This window comes from Periplaneta americana, chromosome 5 (assembly GCF_040183065.1).
Source record: "Periplaneta americana isolate PAMFEO1 chromosome 5, P.americana_PAMFEO1_priV1, whole genome shotgun sequence".
In the NCBI taxonomy this organism is placed as follows: domain Eukaryota; kingdom Metazoa; phylum Arthropoda; class Insecta; order Blattodea; family Blattidae; genus Periplaneta; species Periplaneta americana.
Window position 1 is genome coordinate 20,493,763 of NC_091121.1, and position 19,870 is coordinate 20,513,632.

Below are 19,870 nucleotides of genomic sequence, written 5' to 3' on the forward strand. Positions count from 1 at the left end.
GAAATTCACGCCATCATAACATCCGAAAACTAATAGCACAAGCCCTTAGAAACAAATCCTTCGAGGTCCATGAAGAGGTGCACTGCGTTGCGTCTGAAGGCGGCGGAATTAGAAGAGCGGACATCGTGGCTCTAGACAAGACTAATAGTAAAGGCTTCGTACTGGACCCAACTGTTAGATCTGAGATGAGCCAGACCCAACCATACGAGGTCAACAAAGAAAAACAACAAATTTATGAGCCTACTATTCCGTATTTTCGAGAAAAATATCAGATGCAAGGCACCTGGGAAGTACATGGTTTAATGATCGGAGCGAGGGGCACCATCCCACGATCAACTGTAAACACTATCAGAACATTTGGAATCCATGACATCATTCCAAAAATAATTACTTCAACCATTAAAGGATCTGTGGCAATTCTGAAAAATCATTTATACGGAATATCATAATCCCCCCCCCTTTTTCTATTCGTTAGTGCGTGATTGTTACAAATATATGTACAAATTTATTATTTCTTAAATTTAAGATCCTAGTTCACATTTCAATTTGACTCATCTATTTTACTGTAATCGTTACTATTCTTATATGTGTGTTATTCTGTGTTTTTGGCAACCCACGATGCCTGGGCAGACTATTTCTTAGAAATAAATTATATATTGCTTTAAATGTAATTAATTTACGCACAAAATTAATAGATTTGATATTCTTCTAGATAGAAAAAATATCTGAGACTATACATCTAACATTAAAAAATAAAACAAAGATAGAAAAAAATTAAATTATATAAAAAATTGACACTGTCAAGTTTACTTAGTGGCACGGAAACATGTTATGACGAACAGAGATAAAAATAGGTTGCAAGGAGCAGAAATGAGATTTCTTGTATCAACAACAGCAATAACCAAGGGAAAAGGTGTAAGAGATAAGAAATAAAGATATTAAAAAATAGCTTCGTGTAGAAAATATAAAAAATATAACATACTAATACAGAAATAAAATGGTTACATCATGTATACTTGTACAGAGAATGGACAAGAACAGACTACCTAAAATAATATTAAAATGTAAACCCCCTACTGACGCGCCAAAACTTCTGACGACGCGGAAAATATGCGAACCACTACTGTAGATCGACTGACATCATCTGGATGTCATGTTACCTATCCGCTAACCTTAATGGTACTTTTATCAGACGTGGTAACACAGTAAATGACGCAGTCATGAGAATCGTACTCCAGTTTCAATTAGCTTGGCACTACCACGCCCCAGCTGGTAGGTGATAAGTACTGCACTAGCGCTCGATTTTCTAGGTCAAAGCCACAGAAGTTTTGGTAGTACAGTAGCAAACGGAACACAGGCTGACCAAAGGAAAGATGGAAGAACCAGTTACAAAAGAAGCTGCAACAGGTTAATAATAAAATAAGCCTATTGCTCATTGTTGTAGTTTATGCTGTTAATTCATAAATTCGTGTTATTGGTAAAATAACAAATGTGGAACAAAAATTAGTTATTTTTTGTTACTACAACTTGATAATTACTCATAAGCACGATGGAAAATCACTAGGCTAATCAAATATCAGTAATTTTAGATCTGTCATCAAACTTGTTTCGTAAGTTCTCTAGTCTTCTTTTCAAAGGACTTAAACTCCTTAGCTTCTTCTTACATTGACATTTTGTTTTTGCTGCAGCCGTTCCAGCTCCACCTTAGCAATTGTAAAGCAGAATATGCGTAATTTCGTTACCCACGATCATTACGAGTTTTTTTTAATTCGTTACTTTCGTTAACAATTGCTTAAAATTAGTTAGGCCTAAGATACCGTGTACCTCACTTCACTTTCACACATTAAAACACATAGAGAAAGAAAACCAGCAACCCTGAACACAAGTTTACTGCCATTATTGTTTCTTAAAAAGTTCGTCAAAAGTACTCCAGCAACAGAAATGTCTTAAATTTCAAGACTCATTACGCAGACCATGGGGTACAGAACGGCTAAGACATATAACTTTTATTCCTGCGTAGGTGTTCCAATCCTCCCCGTGTACGCATACTCGTTACAGTCCTGTGTTGTCTCGGGTGGAGTCTCCGCAGTTTCTTTGCGTCTTTTAAAGCGTTCAATGTTACATGACCGTTGAGCGCTTATGTCGCCACTGTCGTATACAAGACATCGTAGGCGATTACGGAGCACGAGACATTGAGGGGATCAAAGCATTGGTGAAAGGGTATGACACACACTTCTAGTTCGTGGAATTAACACCGGTCAATTTACAAAGGACGCGTAGTACACTCTACAATCTCAAAGGTTATAGCAGACTCAAACTTATTAATAAGGAGCAGCAGGAACGGTAATAATTCTGCCAATAGTGCTTTTAATTATCGCTGTCAAAACTACAAGAAAAGAAATAATTTCTATTTCAAATCTACCTTTTAATAATTCCAAATAATAAATATAGTTTCAACTACCAAAATTCAATATCCAAGCAATTGCTATTAATAAAAAAACGTCCCCACCAGTACCCGTAACAATTAATAGCGATAGAAACAGTAACAGTAGTAGCAGCAGCAACAGCGATAGGAGTGGTAGCTAGTAATTTTGGCAATTATTCCAATAAATCTTAGCTTACGCCTCAATTGCAAACACTAAATATCCAAAGGATTGTTCATATTTAATTAAATACATACCTACATTACATTATATAACAAGAAAAACATAATTCTACATTATCAGAAAACGTACGGCACCTATTGACAATTTGACAAGTCCACAAACCGTATACAAGTCCAGTTCCTCTGTGGGGATTTGAATTTTAATTGCAAATCTCGTCACAGATGAAGAATCAGTCTCATTTATGCGTGAACTGCCTTGAAAACGTGTCCCCGATTTGGTTGAAAGCTATACCATGACATCATAAGCTTGGCACCAATTGAGCGGGATTAAAAAGTTGGGTAAAACAGTCACTCTAACGCTCAATGTCATTGTACCTCGTGTCTCGTAAGTCGGATGTTTACACAGAGTGTAACTATTAATAGCAAATATGAAATGCAGAAACGAACAGCTCCATCATTTGCGGTCGTGGATATTAAAGCTCTTAAGCGATTAGCGTAGTGTCATGGAATAGCTTTTTGGAAATGAAACTGAATTCCACTATGAACCCTGTATGCCTCAGCGATACTATTTGGCTCTCGAATACAGATAATAATACATTATGCAACGAGCCTATAATGGTAGTAATTAAGACGCGAGTATGTTTACGAAACGAGCGCAAGCGAGTTTCATAATTTTCATACGAGCTCTTAATTACCATTATAGGTAAGTTTCATACGACTTTTTATGCTCGACCATATTTCTAACTTGAAATTATTCATAAGTATTCATGTTATTCTTATCTGACTGGGGAGCGGAACTGACCTTGTGCAATATCTCGTAAATTGTGAGATGTGCGCAGACGCGAAAGTATTGATTTTTTCCGAGAAACAAATGTCATTGACCTTGATATAATCTAGAGAGTAAAATAAATATTAATCTTGACATAACCTTGAAACTGATTTAGACATTGAAAAACGAGACGACAAATTGAATTTATTTGAATATTATTTACAATTAACGCTAATTATTATAGTAACAGAACATAACCTTCTGCGACAGTATTGGATTTCCAGCCTCCGTGACGTTTCACTAGTTGTCTTTCGATTGCATATCCGAGAATAATCGATACTGCGCTTTCATATTGCTACAATTGTGTTTTCTGATTGGTGGAACAACTGAACTTTAATGAATAGGTGTACTTTAATGAGGTCCATTAAAGGGCTGCTACCAGGTGTATAATTACTACATTTCGGCATGGTCGACCATAAAAATATAAAAACTATAGGCCTACTAGACATGTTTCCTCTTAAACGCTCCCGTTCCTTAACTTATATACAATCTATTGTAAATGAAGTCCCCTTAGTCACATCTTCAAGTTTTTGTTGAAAAGATTTTGAATATAAATGTTGAACAAAACTGGTGGTACGCGAAATGTCAATTTGTGGGAAGATCCTTTATTTTAGAAACTTCATTACAACTACATAAGTTAAATTTTTTGTCTTTTATGGGTTTGATAAAATCCATGCTTGTTACAACTGTAATTAATATTATTTCATTAACGGAGTCAACAATAACAAACGTTTCTATTTGAAAGCAGGAATGCTGAACTGTCATTTACTCGAGAGAAGAACGTTACACCGATCCTGTATCTATAATGAAGGACAACGCATGACATGCAATACTGTGCTTACTGTTACAAACTGCATTCAGAAAGAATTATAATGGCTATTATTTTCTTTTGGCGTGCAAATTACTCATTATCTCCAGGTTAAACTTTCCCAAGAGCGTGAGTTCCGCAAAGTTGAAAACTGACCAGAGCACGGTATGGCTTTAGGGTGGATGGAGGGTGAAAGAGACGTATAATTAAGTATGGCGTCATTTCCCTAATACGAGTTCGCGATTCTATACCCGTATCTGAATCACCCTCAATTCTACACAGTGATGACCGAAAGTTCACAAGGGTCTCATTATTTACAGTGATTTTGGAACCAGATAATATAGCAGTGACCAATGTAACTGTCGCATTCACATACAGTATTCAGATAGAAACCTCGAAATACTCAATTTAATGTTTTAATCCACTAACAACGGTAAAGGCTTTCCAATGTGAAACTCCAATGTGCATTACTGTAATGATGCCATCAATATGGAGTTTCAACTTTAACAAAACTATTAACTGAACCGGGTGTATTATATATTTCCTATGGCTGATTTTCCGGTCCCGGAACAATTTTGCCCTTGAATATTATTCAAATCAGATTTACAGGAAACCAAACCTGGAAGCCAGATTCGCATAATATACGCCACTGTTCGTTAACATGAAACCACAATTTAAAGTCTCATTAGTACATTATGCAACGAGCCTATAATGGTAGTAATTAAGACGCGAGTATGTTTATGAAACGAGTGCAAGCGAGTTTCATAATTTTCATACGAGCGTCTTAATTACCATTATAGGCAAGTTACATACGACTTTTTATGCTCGACCATATTTCTAACTTGAAATTATTCATAAGTATTCATGTTATTCTTATCTGACTGGGGAGCGGAACTGACCTTGTGCAATATCTCGTAAATTGAGAGATGTGCGCAGACGCGAAAGTATTGATTTTTTCCGAGAAACAAATGTCATTGACCTTGATATAATCTAGAGAGTAAAATAAACATTAATCTTGATATAACCTTGAAATTGATTTAGACATTGAAAAACGAGACGACAAATTGAATTTATTTGAATATTATTTACAATTAACGCTAATTATTATAGTAACAGAACATAACCTTCTGCGACAGTATTGGATTTCCAGCCTCCGTGACGTTTCGCTAGTTGTCTTTCGATTGCATATCCGAGAATAATCGATTCTCGCGCTTTCATATTGCTACATTGGTGTTTTATGATTGGTGGAACACCTGAATAGGTTTACTTTAATGAGGTCCATTAAAGGGCTGCTACCAGGTGTATAATTACTACATTTCGGCATGGTCGAGCATAAAGTATAACTATGCAGTCATGCTGGGCCATTGACGTCAACTCACTTGAGGAATGTGGACATAAAGGGAAGAATTCGACAGTAACTGTGTATCGTTCCTGGATAATGAGTGGAAGAGCGTTTGCGCGCTTAGCCAAAGGTCTCGGGTTCGATAACCAGTCCCGGAACAATTTTTCCCTTGAATATTATTCAAATCATCTTTACAGGAAGCCAAACCTGAAAGCCAGATTCGCAAATTAATTACTAATACGGTCATAAACACAGAACAGAGAATAAGGAAGAAGTCTGAAAATAAATTTACTCAAGATTTTCTAACTAAAGTTCTAATTGAGTTAGTGCACTTAAAATGTGTAACCGAATTAGTAACGTAAGACCAAATCAGTAATTAGACCATAATGAAACAGCCCGGAATAAAAGTTTTGCTGCAAAACCTGAACTTTCGTTTCAATTTGTTCATTCGAATAGAAAAAATTACAAATAATGGATTTTAAAATACATTCTTGAACACCAATCGCTGTCAACAAGAGTCCTTGGGCGCACGAGAGAATGATCATTGATCAAGATTCAAAGTAGCAACAAATTAAGAGATTAAAGCCTTGGCACTCTATGGTATAAGAAAGAAATTCATACCAGTTAACAGCCAGAAATTAATTTAAATGTCGTTTAAATGTGCAGGTCATATCTTGCACACAACAACATATACCGGCAAGACTTTAGTTTTCTCCATACTCAATAGTTTCATGATTTGTGGTTGCAACAAGGACAGTCATTCGAAACATACGCGAGGTGACTTTCCCTTTTTCCCCATTACTAAGCTAACTAGCTCTGTTGAGATCCGTACTACATGACCTCTGAAATGCCAAGCTGACACGCTTGGAATGAGTCAACAAGTCCGGAAAAAAGTACGTCACGCGTTATGTCGTTAGCGATCCTATCAATCGCTTTGAAATGCACCTCCACCCTTGCCGGCTAACCTAAATGTACGTGTTCTCCATTATTCAATGCATAACCATGACTCAGGCTCTACCGAAAACACAAAAATCGATCTTCAAGAGTTGGATGCTTTGGCTTATTATGTCCTCAGTCCCTTGGGGATTATTAACTATAATTATTCATAAACTGCGGGACTGAATGACCATGTGGTCAGCACAGCATACAACCACTCATAAGAGAACACTGTAGTTCTGATGTTCAGTGACATAGTGACTACAGCGTGTTCATAATGTTTGCATATGATTCATCTGGAATACTCGTAAATTTGACCATATAACACCTTCTCTCCAGTTACTTTCATGGGTGCGTCTGAAGGAACGAAGAACAATACATTCACTGTCTCTTCTGTTTAGAATCATGCATACTTCTACTCCGAATTATCTGTTAACGCGCTTTCAATTTCTTACAACTCTTCGAAACCGACATCAAGCACTTCTTTCTACCCCTCATCATAGAACGTCTTTATACTCATCTTCCTATACTGTAGAAATACCTCGCCTCTGGAATTCGTTACCTAATGACGTCAGGAACTACCGGACTTTATCACAATTCAAAATTAAATTGGAAAATTTTGTCTTAGTTAATGTTTTTTAGGTATTGCTAGAAGTATTGATTTGTGTTTTTTTTTCTTTTTCTTTTTTAATCTAGATTAAAATTGCAAGTTTCTTGTTTATGTTAGTTAATTAGTTATACCTGGTAAGGTTTATCTTGTCTCGGTGGCAATAAAACCAAGTCCCTTCAAATGAGGGTGGAGATTATAAGAGGGTTGTAAATTTTCAGTAGTCCTTTCAAAAACCTTGTTATTGTACAGGCTACCGGAACTCAATTTCTTGAAAGACAAGCTCAGTGACGGAACTACACAGTACAAAGAGAGATATTTTGTAATTTTATTTTGCGCTACAGAATGTATCAACTGGTCCCTTCCTCCACTGGATGGATGGACGGCATCGCTCCACTCCCCCATCGCCATAACAATACAGACGAAGTAAGACATATCTCCTTTCTCTCTCTTTTCACAGTGAGACAAGATAAATCACAAAGACTCTAGGATACAATTAATTATGATACTTAATCATTCATTTAAAGTTTGTGTGACTGCAACCTGCGTATATTTTTGTGTGACTTTACTTTGTTTATAGTGTTTTTTCTCTCTCTTTCTTTATTTCTTGTGTAGCTTTATTTTGTATATAGTGTATTTTTTCTGTTTATTTCTATTATTGTATTTGTATTCCTGGTGTTGTGGAAGAGAAGGCCTGATGGCCTTAACTACACCAGAGTAAATAAATAAATAAATAAATAAATAAATAAATAAATAAATAAATAAATAAATAAATAGTCTTTCAAAAATCTCACTCTCTTTACACACAATTAAAAGTACAACCCTCTTAAGCCGGATCTTATGAAATTTCAAGAATTCGTGAGTGTCCATAGCTAACTGAATTGAAACTTGGCGATAACCTTCCCTTCGTCAAAAGAATTACAGTGAAATTTCGTCTCAAGACTAAAATCGTGTTTCTCCTCACGCTTTTCTCATGAAGTCTTATCCCACACATTATTTCAAGTTTAAGAGGCTTTTTCCGATCCTGCTTACTGTCCTAAAATTAATTTTCCTCCTGAGTTAATTCCTAGGTACTAGTGCCACCGCAGGGAGTTGATGGTCACCGTTTTCAAAATAACACACCCAAATCTCTTACCAGTCGGCAGAAGGTTGACAGGGACAATGAAAGGAAGAACCACTGACAGGTAATATGGTTATTTATTTTACAAGAAAAGCAACCAGATTGACAATAAAGCCCTACACCAATAGTAAATTCCAAGAATAAATTCAAGGACTGTAATGGTGGTAGTGACACTGGTCGTGGCTATGGTAGAAGCTTACAAGTACCTAAAATTCCAGAAGCGGGAAAAATTATAAAAGAAAGAAGAACGTGAAACAGGTAAAGGAAATGACCGACGAGAAGCAATAGTAGAAAAATGAGGTGAAGGAGAAGGACGATGTTAATGTAACTAAAGATCCCAATCTTGCCGAAGAAAGTCCAAAAATGGGATGATGTTGAAATGTGCAGACATATCATTACAAACTTTTTGGCCATTCCAGCATTGATTACAAAACCATGCCATTGGATTTGTTTATGTGAAGCAATATGCTAGTGGGAAGTTACACAATTGAACAGGAAGGAGGAAGTTCACAGCTATGAGATGGGTGTAAGTGTACTAGCACTTATCTTTTTAATATTTTTCATTCGGAAACGTTGCTAAAACTGTAGAATTTGTCTACCAGATTGAAAAAAAAAATTGTGAAAATCGGAGAAAACATAATTGAAGGTTGATAGATTAAAGGTACCGCTGACTACCATACTTAGGACTATCTACAAATGGCTTTTAAAAAACCCGGAGGTTCATTGCCGCCTTCACATAAGCCCGCCATCGGTCCCTATCCTGAGCACGATTAATCCAATCTCTACCATCATATCCCACCTCCCTCAATGCATTTTTATATTATCCTCCCATCTACGTCTCGGCTTCCTTAAAGGTCTTTTTCCTCTGGCCTTCCAACGAACACACTATACATTTCTGGATTCGCCCATATGTGCTACTTCCCCTGCCCATCTCAAACGTCTGCATTTAATATTCAGAAGTATACCAGATGAAGAATACAATGCATGCAGTTCTGCGTTCTGTAACTTTCTCCATTCTCCTGTAATTTCATCTCCCTGAGCACAAAATACCATATCAAGGTTAATTTGAAATACAGTTTCCTCGACTTCAACTTCTTGAAAAACAAGAAACATCTTACGGTAATTCATTTACCAGACAAATATGCCAAATAGGTGTTATATTTCTATGAGTGGACTATAATTTTGTGTTATGAGCAATTTAATTAAATTATATATATATATATATATATATATATATATAATAAATCATAGTTACCAGTAATTTCTATATTGTGTTTAGATTACTTTGAAATTAGATAATTAAATTTATATTTGCAGTTCTGAATGTTGTATGACTAGAAGAGGGAGTTTTGTGCGATGCTGTGGTACTAATAAAATCGAAAACCAGGTCCACCCAGTTCTGAGGATAGCCTATAACAGGCTGAAACTAGTAAAAAAAAAAAGTAACCTAGTTTTAACACGTGAAAGAAATAAATTATATATCTCGAAATGATATAGGCCAGTGTTGAAAGTTGTGTAATTAAGATGAATACTAATAGGCCTAAATCATTCCGTTTTGGAATAAGAAGCAAGTAGGCTTACATCTCTTTATAAAAATGGGATTAATATTAAGAATCTGGTAGTGTCGTAATGGTCATAATGCATTTCACTGTTTAATCATCAAAGACAAACTAAATTAGTGTTAACAGAAATGGTCTATCAGCTTTTTAGAAAGAACTGACACAGTTGAACTCGCAAGTTCTTAATTAAACTTCATGGGGATATCCGTAAAGGAGAAATAACATTCTCTTTTGGGTATAGTGTCAACCATAGTGAAATAAAGGAAAAAATTATGTAACGATTCAATCTTCATTGGTATCACGCAGTCTTGCAGCATTCGACGACAGAACCAAGAAATTACCTAAAGCTAGAACATTTTTTTTACAGGACACAATTCGAAGAGCCAAAGGCCGCACCACAGAAACCAACTCCAAGGTCACAAATATTTAACATTCTCTACCTGAACAGTTATGTTCCATGAGATTATATCTAACTGGTAAACCAGGCTTCCTTAACGTGACCGAATCGGAGTATCTCTGTCATTGGTGTATCCCAGAGGGATCACTTTTGTCTTTTATTCCCATTCAACAGCATTGGCACTATTTAAAGATAAAGTTAAAATGAAAAAACGGGATCACAGAATGGTTATTCAGGTGGTAAAGGGAATCCCATTACGAAACCGAGTCCGGTAATCGATTACAGATAAACATCTGCAAAGCGAATTGGAAAACGGACACGCCTGGCAAAGGGAACTTTTATACTTAAAATTAAATTCCCCGTGTGGCGCAAGTTCGTACAATGTATCTGTAATTAAAAATCTGACTGTATTTTTCTCACATCAAGTGCGACTGACAATAGATCAGCACCCGGAACTACATTAAAGCTATAAACTATGGTTGAATTATCACGCGAAGAATTACGTAACATTTTCATACAGATAGATTGTATCACAAACGAATAGCCTACAACACTGAAATGGATTCAGTAACTCCGTTCTGGTGAAGTGATGTACACAAATGATTAAGCATAATTAATCGGACGTCTACATCAGTTATCCAGGCTGAAGACTCGAGTTTGAACCCAATGATCTGAAGTAGAGTTTTTTTGTACAAGACTAGGTTACTGAGCATATTTTGTATGGGTTTTCCCCTCTTCCCGACTACAATTTATTACCTCATTATATTCCTGTTAAAAATCATGGAAAACGAAATAGTACATTATGCAACAAGCCTATAATGGTATTAATTAAGACGCGAGTATGTTTATGAAACGAGCACAAGCGAGTTTCATAATTTTCATACGAGCGTCTTAATTACCATTATAGGCAAGTTTCATACGACTTTTTATGCTCGACCATATTTCTAACTTGAAATTATTCATAAGTATTCATGTTATTCTTATCTGACTGGGGAGCGGAACTGACCTAGTGCAATATCTCGTAAATTGTGAGATGTGCGCAGACGCGAAAGTATTGATTTTTTCCGAGAAATAAATGCCATTGACCTTGATATAATCTAGAGAGTAAAATAAACATTAATCTTGATATAACCTTGAAATTGATTTAGACATTGAAAAACGAGATGACAAATTGAATTTATTTGAATATTATTTACAATTAAAGCTAATTATCATAGTAATAGAACATAACCTTCTGCGACAGTATTGGATTTCCAGCCCCAGTGACGTTTCGCTAGTTGTCTTTCGATTGCATATCCGAGAATAATCGATACTTACACTTTCATATTGCTACAATGGTGTTTTCTGATTGGTGGAACACCTGAACTTTAATGAATAGGTGTACTTTAATGAGGTCCATTAAAGGGCTGCTACCAGGTGTATAATTACTACATTTCGGCATGGTCGAGCATAAAGGATTTTTCAGAAGGAAGAGATAAATATTCGAACCTTCGCTCATTTCTGTGCGATCTTGAAAATCATTACATATACGTAGTTCACGAATCAACACAAGATAGTTGTATAGTTAATGTGATCATTTCTAATACTGCTAATACTGTATATTTGTATTCACGAAATTTGGCATTTAAATATGATACGATTGTTAAACTACATACAATTTTCTTTCTTTACTCAAGCGATAAGAAATGCGTTTATGTCAGTCGGTTCCAAACCCACTACATGAAAGTACAATGTGTCCAATTTCACTAACTCCTCACTGCGAATCAAACCTAGCGCGCTGAATTTAAAACCCGGAAACGTATCACGTCATTCACAGAGGATACTATTAAATAATGTATCTTCTACTTCAAACTTTTAATAATCATTATCACGGTAGAACGTGTGTTAAATTCCAAGAATTTTCGCCGAGCACATTAATGTATACAAAGAATATTACAGCTATTGTTACTACAATGTTTTCACCGCGTAAACAGAAGTAGGCATTGTCTCAAACTTATTTAATGAGTTCATTTCTTGCAAGCATTGTGATAATAAAAACAATGGAATATTTTTGTTTAAGGTCATTCATCCTTAATGAAAGTCTTGGTACAGGACTTTGTCTTTCATTTGTTTGAGCTGATGTTGCGAAAGTGTAGCTAAAACTAACACGCAATCGAACTTCAATTTTTGCAACAGTCTATATTGTATATTAAGCATGTCTCAATGAACAGACAACCAATTAAGGGGTAAACAATGTGCCATGTAATGACTGGAGTTAATTGTACCATAATATCTCTGAAATTATTAAATTAAAATGTAGTGCGCAATCGAATTAACTATGTAACGAGACCGCCTTGCAGCTCAGTTGGCAGATGACTGCAGAACCGGATTCGGAATCGTATTTGTAATGGAATAAGCCACGATTACTGTGTTTTTTTTCTTCCGAGGTTCTCCCGTTTCGTTTCATCATTTCATTGTCACTCCCAAATTTAATGACCACCACCACCACCACCACCACCACCACCACCACCACCACCACCACCACCACCACAGTATCTAGTAAATTAGTGCAGCTGGATGTAGTAGCCTATTGTTAATGTCATGAGTTCATGACTAGGGACCGGATTTTTTAGTAATATCAAGGTGTGAAATATGTACATATTTATATAAGAAAAATAAGCTGAATATGTACCAAAATATGTAAAATCATGAAAATATTTAATATCAATATCTGGCAGGTATAGGATAGGTAAAACTCTCCGGTTGTGATTTCATAGAGCACCCGCCTTTTTTACCGCATACTTGACACATTGCAATTTTTCCATCTGTAGTGAAACTTTCGTCCATCGCAATCCATGATTTTATCTTTGTCGCTAGGATTGAAGATACAGGGGCCATTTTAGTTAGTTAAAAGCAGTAGATAAACTCACTTGCACTTTATACTGTAAGTAGGCTACTAAAACTAGAGAACTGACTGAAATGAATGACACAACAGTACTGCAAGCACTGTTTCGCTTTACTGAATTAGGAGAAAATAAGAGAAGATGTGGGACACATGCATTTTAGCTGCTCCCTGTAAGAAACAAAGTACCTACTAAAACCTCAAACTATAGGCATTTAAAAAATGTTGTTTGCCTGGAACTAAGGACGTTATGTTTCATGCCGCAATATATCTTTTCTTGGGTAGGTAAAAATCTGTGTATTTCAAATTGTAAACTTCCCTAACAGAAGTCCCCCCCCCCTTTTAGAGAAGTAAAAATTAACAAAGTCCCTGAATATGCAGATTTATGTAATATCAAGCCATAATATGTAATGTGGGGTAAATATGTAAAAATATGTAGTATCAAATTTGATTATATTAATGGTAATTACAAGATTCGCAAAGATTTGTTATTTATATACGGTTAGGTTGAAAGGAATATAATATGTAATTATATAAAAATCCGGTCCCTATTCATGACATACACATGGTGGAAGCCACCATGGACATACACTATCAGTCTGAGAATGCGTAGTGCGCTAATCGGGGATGAAAGGGCGCTCTGGCGGGACTTCATCGGACCTTGAGCCTACATGGCTGAATCAAGTAACACCGCATAGCTAAGTCATTATATCTATAGGAGGGCGGAAACTCCAACAACCATTCCCATATAGGGTAAACTAGGTAGTTATTGATCAGTATACGGTGATTGACCGGTTCCTTTTTTCAAGTATATTGTGAATAAACCACGATCGTGATTTCACTTTTTGCTGCATATACCTCTAGTAGCAACCCTTATTTGTGGTTAGTTGTCGCTGTTCATCCCACTGAGTTAGTGTCTGTTGTCTGAGAGGACTGAAATCGATTGGAAATGCAACTGAACCTAAACAAGTGTAAGTAACTAGAGAAATTGCTAAGAATAATGCACGCAATAATTTATTTATTCTGCAAAGGATACATAAATTCTGGTGCTCGTTTTTACACTCACAGTGTGAGAAAAGGTATAAGGTTTCCGTCCACAGAATATCATTTTGTTAAAGTTTTTATATGACATAAAAATGCCCCGTGGTCAATCACTATAAAGTGAATGGCCGCAAACTACAGTGATTGGTAGTTCATAAATTATTTGTTAGAATAATGACCAATTTGCTCCAATTCTATATATGTTATCGGTTAAATGATGGGGATTTTTACAGGACTGATACTATATTATAATGCCTAAGCCAGGTAAAGTGCATTATACAGGGGAAGCTTTACGAAACGCTACAGAACCTGTCCACAGTGGATTTGATTTAAATGAAGCTGCCAAGAAGTTTGGTGTCCTAAAAGCAACCTTAGCGTCCAGAAGCAAATATCCCGTTGAAGGAAAAGTGTTCTTTGGTCCTCGTCCAGTGCTGGGTGAAGCCATTTGTAATAACATCAGAGAAATGACACACACTTGCTTCTGATAAGGCACAAAAGAGAAAAATGGAAGAAGAGGCAAGAGAAGGAAGGAAGCGAATAAGAAATGAAAGAAAAGGCAGCGAGAAGAGTTCTTTTCTTATTTTTTTAACTTGGTTATTTAACGACACTGTATCAACTATGAGGTTATTTAGCGTCGATGGGATTGATGGTAGCGAGATGATATTTGGCGAGATGAGGCCGAGGATTCGTCATAGATTACCTGAAATTTGCCTTACGGTTGGGCAAAACCTCGGAAAAACCCAACCAGGTAATCAGCCCAAGCTGGAATTGAACCCGCGCTCGAACGAAACTTCGGATCGGCAGGCAAACACCTTTGCCGACAGAGCTACGCCGGTGGCGAATAGTTCTTAATGAGAAAGATCAGAAGAAGAGAAACGAAACAGACAAGAAAAAAGTGAAAATTGTGAAAATGTGTTGTTCAATCACTAATAAATGAGTATTCAATAACTGTGCAGTAGACGGTCAATCACTAATAAGCGTGTGGTCAATAACTGTGCAGTAGACGGTCAATAACTGTAAAAGTGGACTTGTTGTGTTTATTTAATTTATCTTTGCATTAAAATTATTTTTTTTCTTTTGTTTATTGATTTTGATTTGTTTCTGAATCTTCACTTGACCCAATGCCTTTAAAATTCTCTCAATAAGTTACCACTGTTTTCCGCTATTTCATTGTTTTATTATTCATTAGCTTAAGTGGTCAATCACTATACAGTTTACCCTATAAGTAGTAGTAGTAGGGTGCAATAAGCCTAGGATTGTGGTGCTGGCCTTCAGGCCCTTTCTTCGTATAAAGGAGAAAAAAACTACACAGTAACTATAATTGATGTTTTGTATTCGGAGAGGTACTCCGTATACGTTACGAATAATACAAATAACGTAGAATTAAAAAAAGCCAATAAACTTTTAAAAGTTACAAAAAAAATCCTCTGAAAATAGCTAAGATTTGTGTTCTAGTAATCTCTCTGTCATGTTTTTGGGGTGTATGTTCTTGGTATGGCTCTCTGTGATCCTTCACGTTTCTCGTACGTTTTTAGTGAGCGAAAATAGTTAGGATGAACCATCAATTTTACACGACCGACAGATTGTTAACGTTCTATTTTACATTCCAAATGTGTTTAATTGATTCAGACTTTTTAAACGAAAAATATTAATTATACTCTTATTCCACATACAAAATGAATTGAAAAGTACCGAGTTTTAAGTCTCCTTTATGGAAGGATCGTAATTATTGCTTTGTAACCTATGACGTTTCGTAACTACGCACTTGCAGACTATAAATCATCAGGGTCCTATGAACTTGTGTCCTGCTATGTTCGAACATGAGAGAAGCAATCGGAACTTCACGAACTTCGTCTCATTTCATAATGAAAAACTAATCGCAAGCTCTGTACTAAAATTCTTAAGCGGCTAAAACATGGAGGAATGGGAGTGGGGGGCAGCAAATATTTTATAACAGAAGTAACAAATACTACAGGCCGCTTTCTGCAGAACGAACATTGGCGAATATCGAACTTCGCCATACTCGACAAACTTGAATGGAACATAGCGTCTGTAATGAACCTAAAAACAACCGTTCATGATTGTGAGTGTAAAACCTTTAACTATTTCCGAAACGTCGGATATATTAAATCAGAAAACACGACTGAAAACAAAAATTATTTTTCTTAGTGTGAAAGAGTTGGCATCGCCTGGGAACGGAGAGAACATAAAATCAGATTAAATTGCAAATCGAGAAGAAACAATTTCGGAAATAAGAAACATTAAATACCTCGAGGGTGTACATTTTCTCAGCAAAATTCTGTAACTGTGCAATTTTTGTTCCCCTCCTCTGTGTCCAAGGGCGAAGTGATTTGCAGAACAAGAAGTACACCCCTTCGTCATATCGCAACTCACCCTAAACTTGTACGACGTCACTACCGTAATTGAAAAGGGGGGAGAAAAGGAACAAGTGACTGAACTAATAATTGCAGATGAGATCTCCATCACATTTCATTGGTGCAGCATCCCACACTTCGGGTTACACGTCCAATGAATTAACTCTGCCCTACATTGAAGCGAAATGGGCGTCAGTGTGCACGTGATACAAATCCAAGAATATCAAAATGTAAATTTAAAAATGAGTCTTGTTAAATTAAATTATTTCCTACAAAAACATATTTCCTTGTATTTTAGTAACCACTATTGTTGTTTAGTCAATTATCCGAACATATGCTTGAACCTCACAAGTGACACCAATAAGGCGTCACTCGAGGCAACTAAGTCAGGAGATAATGGGGTAGGATTGCCAGTTTCTTTCCTCCACGATTGCATACATCGCCGATTAACTACATATTACACTAATCAGACTTCAGATGCATACGAAAAATATTGTTCTTCCTCTGACACATATCAAGCGAGATGTACTGCCTGATAATACTGTACATCAGCCGTGGCGAGAACGTGACTCGCGAGACATTGTGGCTCGCAGTGATAGCTGTGCATTTCGTTTGCTTCTAACCTCCGCCAACCCCCACCCTCTCACTCACTGGAGTCAAACTCCGTTCCGTTTGTATTTGTCTCTGACCTGCGAGTGGCATATGTCTCTCTCGAAACCATGTACGAAAGTTCCAAGTAGGATGGGAGGACGCATTTTTTGCTCTCAATATGATGAGAATATTAAATGTATGATTTGTTCACAAGTATTATGAGGAAAACGGCTGTATAACATAAAACGGCATTATACTACATGTTACTGATGAAACATTAAAAGGTTAATTGTTATTGTTGTCATCATCATCATCATCATTATCATCATCTTTGTACGTCGACCCTTTTTCAGGAGATGTACAAATAATGCGGTTAGCTCTTCAATTTGAACTCACTGATTTACTAGATGTAAGGACTTAACAAACGTTGAACTTTCAAAACTTTGCCAAAAAATAAATATCCGAAGCTTCGTTCTTTCGCTTGCTCTATTGAAGCCATGGTCGCTACAACTTACGTTTGTGAAACATTGTTTTCAACAATTAAAATAGTAAAAACCAAATTTATACCACGACTGACAGACAAATACCTTCGTGATCAACTACGACTGGCAGTAAGTGACATAATTCCTGATTTTGAAACTTTGTCGCAGACACATTCTGAAGACAGTTAATTTTAGGTTGTGATATTTTTCATTTATTGTTCATTTCTTTCCTCGTTACACGTACTTTGATTTTTATTGTATTTGTAAATTCAATATTAATTGTAATTGTATTCTTTATATTGTAGTTGTAATCCCCTGGTAGAGGGGAAGAGAAGGCATGATGGCCTTATCTCTACCAGGTTCAATAAATAAATAAAAAATAAATAAATAAACATTAGTTGTAGCCTTGTACTGTACAAAAATTATATTTAAGTGCTTGACGTAAGGAAAATGAAAATCCGTTAATAAGTCAGACAGTTGCTTCACTTCTCCTTTGGGTGTCCGCCTCCTTCCATAGGTGCTATGCACGTTGCAGGTTACACAGTGGCTCGGCGCACGATTACATTTTCGCCACCGCTGCTGTACATTATATAAATTATTGACGGTTAAACTCGTGAAAAAAAATCACAAACACACACACCCCCAGAGTTCATCTGTTCTCTCATCCCAGTGATCCACAAAACCATAGCAGTTCCACCCTCAAGAGCAGACTTACTTTCAATCTTTTATGATCTGCCTGCTCGAGCGGCTGTTAACAAAGAGATTTCAAAAACATTTTCCTATAACAAAAATGTGGTGCTGCAAGTACATCATTACTTCTGAAGTGTGACACTTAACAAATGCCTGAATTTCAAGACATGTTTTTATGTTGACTGCCCACTTCTATTTCGCAATGCATATTTCTAACACGAAATAGCTCAACACTTCAGCACGTATATTCATGAAATTCTATTAACGAACCAGACAACTTTAACAACGATAGCGATGCTTCCCCCCCCAGATAAGCGAAGCACCCCTTCCTCCCAATTACTCGCGTCTTCATTCTGTAGTTCATCTCATTATTTAAGTTTTAATTGCTTTGTTCCCTTGTAAGGAAGATTACGTTCAAGATAATAAAAATATATTAACGCAGGCTACAATTCTTTCTCTCGCAAAACCATTCCTCTCTTAAACAATGAAGTTTTACTGTTCTCATGAGTAAAGTGTGCGTAATAAAAATCACTACATAAAGGTGCTAATCGGTTCAAGTTTTTACAGTAAAATCCTACAAATTTTAATTCACATCGTCATTCATTCTTTTAACAACGCCATTAAACTAGAAAAATTGTACAGCAGCAATGAAAACATTTTACTGGAAGCAAGTAAAGAGATAGGTTTGGAAGTAAATCCCGAAAAGACAAAGTATATGATTATGTCTCGTGACCAGAATATTGTACGAAATGGAAATATAAAAATTGGAGATTTATCTTCTGAAGAGGTGGAGAAGTTCAAATATCTTGGAGCAACAGTAACAAATATAAATGATACTCGGGAGGAAATTAAACGCAGAATAAATATGTGAAATGCCTGTTCTTATTCGGTTGAGAAGCATTTTATCATCCAGTCTGCTGTCAAAAAATCTGAAAGTTAGAATTTATAAAACAGTTATATTACCGGTTGTTCTTTATGGTTGTGGAACTTGGACTCTCACTTTGAGAGAAGAACATAGGTTAAGGGTGTTTGAGAATAAGGTGCTTAGGAAAATATTTGGGGCTGAAAGGAATGAAGTTACAGGAGAATGGAGAAAGGTACACAACACAGAACTGCACGCATTGTATTCTTCACCATTAGTAACATTAAATCCAGACGTTTGAGATGGGAAGGGCATGTATACTTTATTTTATTTCATGGAGTGCAGTTTCATAGAAAGGACTTTGCCGACAGACCTTCTACTGCCCACTACTAATTGGTTGTCATAAATAAATGTCTTCCTTACTGTGACGGAAATCTTGTCTTCTCTTCTTATTAACCAATCACAACCTTCGTTCAGAAGAATTGACAGGCTCCCCTCAAATTCACGCGGAGGCAAAGTTGTCGTATCTTTTCCGAATTCCAAGAATCCCGTCAGTCTGACTTCGATAGTCACCAGGATTGTGGCAACTGTGCAATCTTGGGACGAGGGGACAGGACGGAATTGTCAGAGTTGTTTGTGTAGGAAGTCATAAATCTGTAAGCGGGTGTTCAAAGGAGCCACCGAACTGCACTCCTTGAAATAAAATAAGGTATAGCACGTATGGGCGAATCCAGAAATGCATATC

The 19,870-nt window shown here is 36.4% G+C and overlaps 1 protein-coding gene across 4 annotated transcripts in view; it reads right to left on the reverse strand.

Annotated features, from left to right (window-relative positions):
* Positions 1 to 19,870, reverse strand: part of Pli (E3 ubiquitin-protein ligase pellino) — a 513,023-nt gene that overhangs the window by 225,147 nt on the left and 268,006 nt on the right. The gene's annotated exons all lie outside the window — the stretch shown is intronic.